At 40.3% G+C, this 6,000-nt stretch overlaps 1 protein-coding gene across 2 annotated transcripts in view; it reads left to right on the top strand.

Annotated features, from left to right (window-relative positions):
• Positions 1-6,000, top strand: part of LOC139925580 (zinc finger protein 521-like) — a 93,478-nt gene that overhangs the window by 2,105 nt on the left and 85,373 nt on the right. The window lies entirely within an intron of this gene.

Genomic DNA, 6,000 nt, shown 5'->3' with positions numbered 1-6,000 from the left:
CTATTCTCAAAAGACACATCACTTATATATAATCTTCTCCTGCCAGCATGCTACATGCTACAAGTGTGTATTTGTGTGTGTGTGTGGTTGTGTGAGCATTCAAAGGAACATCTGTTTAGATTTGTGTGCGCGTGTTTGTGTGTGTGTGAGAGAGAGGCAGAGAGAGAGAGCTAGAGAGTGAAAGAAAGAGAGAGAATCAGTATGCAAATGAAGTCAGAGTGATGACATTGTTTGTTTTGTTATTGTCACTGAAATTTAAATTGGAAAAATGTGGCGCACAAAATATCCCCACTTTTATGTCTTCATTCCGACTGCTCAGGCGGAGCAGAAATGCAGATACGTCATAGATATTTCCCTGTTTTGGATCAGACCCAAGGAAGGCCAGGCAGATGTTATTTATTGTTCTTTGTCTATCTCTTTCCTCGGGGACAGAGCTACACTTATACAGATGTCCACAATAACTTTCCTTGTCATTTTTTAAAAATAGTTGCTGCAGACAGTATGCCTCAATATTGTCTGGACAAGACAGTTTGAATTATATTTTTAAGAGCAGATTTTTAAAATATATTTTCAACGCTAAATTGATGTCTCCTTGTATGTGTGTGTGTCAGCGTGTTTTTATGTGCATGTGTGTGTGTCCATGCGTGTATTCGTGAGTGTGTGTGTGTGTGTGTGTGTGTGTGCATGTGTGTGTGTGTGTGCATCTATGTTTTCTCCAGTAGAATGTGGTTGCAGAGTTCAGATTTCACTTTTATTGGTTGTCTTCTGCTGACTTGAGGCAGTGGTCAGTGTGGACGGAGCTGTTTTTTGCGCAGAAAGAACACTTTGTTCTGCGGAAGGGAAAATAAGCAGAGGTGCTGATGGAACATGGAGGGAAGGTGGAGCGGACATCATGTCTGGTTGATCGTATGGACAGAGAGCATGTAGAGGAGACGTCAAAATAAAGCTCTGACAGTTGCCACACTTTTTTTCTTTTTTTTCCCCCTGTGGAAGCAAACCCCCCCCCCCCTTTCCCCTCTTCCTCAGTATTGGCTGCTTGTGGGAGTCAGAGGTTATGTTTTTGGTCCCATCGAGGAAAAGGGCAACGTTACAAGTCCCGTTTCAATTAAGTCTGAGAGACAGATCCGGCTACGTTATTGCTTGGGGGAATAAATGGCACAGGACGAGACCATACATCATTCGCTTATATGCAAACACTTCACCCTAGCCACTGACATTTACTCAATCCTGAGCCTTCTACATTTCTCAACTGTGGGCACATTGTAATTTTGTTTTGATGCGCAGAAGCTTTGGGTCAGCACATTGCCTCAGTCAGTGGTGTGCAGCAAGGAAGGAGGATCTCACTCCAAATCCTGCACATAGTGTGTGACGACTGCCACGTTGCCTATCCTACATGCACTTCCTGACTAGTGTGAGACTGGGTTGATATTTTCATTTGGAGCACAAATGACACTCTCATGTCTCAGTACTAATGTGTTTATTGGCTGAGGAGGAGGTTTCCGGGACCGTCATCTGCATATATAAATATATTTTCTGCACCATTTACTTTAAGTATAGCGGTTGTCATGAAGTCAGCGCTGTGTCATGTACACCTTAAATATTTGATATTTTTCAGGAGCCGAGTTTTGTCGCCACATGAGTGAACTCTGGAATTTTACTTGGCATTACATGAGAGGAACGGTTATTTTACTCTTTAAATATAGATTGCAAAAAAACAGGTTGATTTAAGAAATCTGTGAAAGGCCCGTTAAAAAATATAGTTAATAACGATGATCAAAGTCAAAGTCAAAGTTAAAATGGTTCTGCTTGTGCTCAGATATAAACAGCATGGACTTGCAGTACATTTATACTTTCCTTCCCGTCAGGGAACTGTGAATAAAAATGCAGGTGAATTTGACGTTATCAAGGAAAACTCAAATATTATTTGCTTAAAAATTCACTGTTGTCAGAATTTGTAGATTTTGTTCTTTTGTTCAGTATATCTGATTATATTAATATCTGTCATTCACTGATATCTGACCATGTCCGTCGTGCTTAGGGACGCATAGCCACTCCCCCTTTCAATCTTTAGGTATTATGTGTTACTGAAAATAAGTCATGTTACTTGGGTGCATCTGAGCTCAGGCAATTTTGTCATAAAAACTACTTGAAAAGTAATTCAGCTCTAAATTTTGAATTCACATAATATTTAAGTTTAAATGTAATAAAGGCCTCATTCACTGAATTTGAGCAATTAAAAGTGTGGAGGCATATTCCACTCATTTTTTTTCTCTCTCTAGTTAAAACCTCTATCGGCCCCAGTGTTGCTGCTAGTTTTAGGAAGCTGCAGTATTCTAGCCTGTTCACAATTAATGATCTGTGGCATAACACCCATTAACACTTTTCTAATGTGACACAAAAATATGGTTAGTATTATCATTAAGGAAATTATGATGGAGCCGTGGAAAAATCCCATTAGCACGGCTGTCAGTGCTCTTGACATGCGGCTCAGTGTGTTGGACCGGGTGTCGCGGGAGCTGGCCGATATCTCCTCTTATTCCATGGCATGTGTCTCTCCTGTTGTCATGGATTGTCTGCCACATGGAGAAAACTTCTGATTCACAGGCAGTGATTGATTTCCACCGCTGCTACAAATGAAATGATATGTTACTTGGTTTATTTGCGTTATCCTCTGGCTTGTCTGTATGAACAGCATTAATATTACATGCCATTTTTCAGGAAGCCACATTTGCAATACAATCTAATTGCGTAACAGGATTATTGATTCATAGCATTATGTTATTACTATTAAGGGAGTTCATGTTTTTTTCAGAATAACTATTCCTATGACTTGCTTTACAGTACATGGCGATATATGAAGGATTACAAATATTATGCAACGTGATTAACATGCTCCTCCATTGCAAATTATTTATGACACTAATCACCAGTTCAAATAATGCTCATTAAGAAAGTTATTCATGTGCAGTGTGTGTCCTCCTCCCTCCCTTCCCAGCCCTAATTGAGGAGGGTTGACCTCCTGACCTGAGCTAAATTGAGTTGTAGTCCCTGTGGCGAGCGTCTCCTTCCCGGTCAGTCAGGGCGGATTACACAGCCATTGTGTTCGGCACTGTATCGTCCAAGCTGGCTGTAACCAAGCAGATGAGTCACGCATATCCAGGAACACACTCAGGGCTTTTTTCTGTGTCTGGGAAGTGTTGTGAGATACCCATACATACAAGCATACATGTACACACGCACACACACACGCACACGCACACACGCGCGCACACTCTTCGCTCTGAAATCTCTTACACAACAGGAATTCATTTGATGGATTAGCAATGGTACAAGCTGCTGAGAGTTTGTAGCGTTTTGCTTATTCGTGTCTATTGAATTCATTAGATTTATGAGCGTGTTGTGTCTTATGGATAGTGCATGTGGTGATCAATCTGTTTTTTGTTTTGTTTTGTTTTGTTTTGTTTTGTTTTGTTTTGTTTTGTTTTGTTTTGTTTTGTTTTGTTTTGTTTTGTTTTGTTTTGTTTTATTTTAGCTTCTTGTTTTTGCGCCACTATCTGCAGAAAATTAATTCACCCATAGACGGAAATGTCCTGTCTTAGGGATTGTCAATCACAGAATAATGACAGTTACTGTACGTTTGTTTTTGTGTGTGGCTAGTATGTTAATTAATGGCCTTTAATGCTATGACACTTGTTGTGGGATTTTGTTATTACTGCTCAATTTTTTTGAAAATCAAAGGAGCAGCGCTGATATGGTCCCATGTGTATTTGGTATTGTATCAACAAAATCTAGCAGCATGATTACAGTGTGTCACAGGCAGAGTGATACACTGTACCTTGTCAAAAATTAATTAACTGATAGCTGTGATGCATAAACAACAATGGATATGTTGAACTGAGATGTATTCAACTAAAGTTACAGTCATTACGAGGTGATCATGAGCTTTAGAGTATATTAATTAAAACTGTCAAGCTATTTGTATTTGTACGGACGATGCTGCGATCGCAAATCAAACGTCCAGCTCGTATGAAACATCACAGGTTCTTGCCCTTACTTGACAGCTCACCTCCTATGACCCCACCTAGGTAGCTATCAATTAATTATCTAGCAGAGAGGTGCAAATGAGAAATAATTTGCACTAGAAAGAAAGTTGTTTACTTTAAATGGCAAAACTTTTAATCAGTTCACAGTGGTGACAAATCACCACAAACTGCCGTAATGTTTAAGTTCTGATGGCATTGTAAAATAGAATTTTCTGCCTGAACTCCCTCATCTCACCAACAGGGACGGTAATCAAAACAAAAACTCCAGCTCCCACCACCAATCTCTGACAGAACCATGGGGGATTTATTAGGACCCCCCTATCCCTGCCCATTTAAATGATCCTGGATGCAAAGCGCTCAACAGCGCTGGAGAAACTCATTAAACTCTCAGGGCGTCAGTCACTAAGGCCTCCTTCAGCAGGACAAGGTTTCTGTGTTGGCTGGATGCAGCTTTCTTTGGTGGCTCTGAGGGAGATACCTCCACTGTGTCCAACTACCTCTCTTCCATCACTTTTAATTGATTTAGCTAATTAATTGGCAGACCTATGGCTATTTATTTAGCATAATATATTCTGTGTACATCAGTTATTTCTAAGGGAAATGTTTCCGATCAAAGATATTCTTGCTCTGTGTATTTAAAGGAATATTCCCATTCCTGTAAGTTATTTTGAATAAAAAGCTTTTTATGGGAATTCCTTTACACATGGCTTGTGTTCGGTTTTGGCCGGTCGAGGCCTGACAGTGAAACATAGTCGCTCCGTCTTTTGCCGTCTTCATAAGAAATAGCTCGACACTTTCCTCTTCATTTTTCACTGAGGTTTGACACCCTGCTTGACACTGACTCGTGCTCCCCTGAGGGAAAGGCTTCTGCCACCATAGGATCCTGCCTTAATTATGCAAAGTACAGGATATTTTGTGCGATTTTAAAAGTGCGCCAGTTTCTGCTTTGGCAGTCACTGCCACACTCCCCTACTGGGAGGTCCTGTCAGACTCCCCCTTCCTCTTTGCCCAGGAAAATGAAAGGCTAGAAAGAAAAGACATAATGGAGAATGCATTTCAACTGCAGGGGTGGAACGCAGAGGCGTAAGAAGTCCTCAGTGAGACCCTCATTTTACATGGAACAGGTGGGAGACTCTTTTGTTCTCTTCCCGCTGTTAAAATCCATTTTGTTCCTTGTACTTGACATGCCACAAGGAACTCACACCAGTTCGAAAAAGGCTCCAGTGTAAAAGGTTCCTACCTTTTACCAAACAGAAGTCGTGTTTGTCAAGGCCGCTGTCAAAAAGTCAAAAGTGATTTGGTTGCCATGTACTGTACCTAATGAGGAGATCTGAGCGCTGATCAAGCCATCACTATTTTGACAAGTGAAAACCAGCCGAAGCACTTCAAAGGTGCAAATAAGTTATGGCACATTGTGTGAATACGTATTAATGGAAAAAAAGTTTATGTATTTTTTTATTTGGTTATTTTTGAAATTGTGATGCTGCTGATGTTTTCATTTTTCATTTGCAATTTAATTTTGGATCATATTTGGTTTTCAGGGACGGTCCAGATTTATACTGGATCCTGGAAATGTTCTGTTTGATAGTCTTACTGTAGTGCAGTTAACCAAGGCACTGTACAAACCTGCTCACTAATGCAGTCATCAAGGTGTTTTTCACTTGGTCACTGTTGATGTTGGGAGGATGTTTCATGGGAGACGTTCATAATTCATCACGTCATTACCCAGTCCAATATGTTATTTACGTGGGTGGCTGTTTGCCTTGTTGCCAAACCTCATACATATGAAAGGCTTGCGTGGATTCCCAAACCACAGGTTGAGCTGTCGAAAGCTGTTGAAATCTCTTGGAGTTTCCATACAGAAAATCTCAATAGTAAATAATAAAAAAGAAGGAAATCTCAATGTGTATAACTTGTTTTTCACTGTTAACTGTTTCTTCCCCTCTTTTTCCCTCTC

Source organism: Centroberyx gerrardi, chromosome 13 (genome assembly GCF_048128805.1).
Source record: "Centroberyx gerrardi isolate f3 chromosome 13, fCenGer3.hap1.cur.20231027, whole genome shotgun sequence".
NCBI lineage: Eukaryota > Metazoa > Chordata > Actinopteri > Beryciformes > Berycidae > Centroberyx > Centroberyx gerrardi.
The sequence above is the reverse complement of the archived record's forward strand: the minus strand, read 5'-3'. Positions and strand labels throughout refer to the sequence as shown.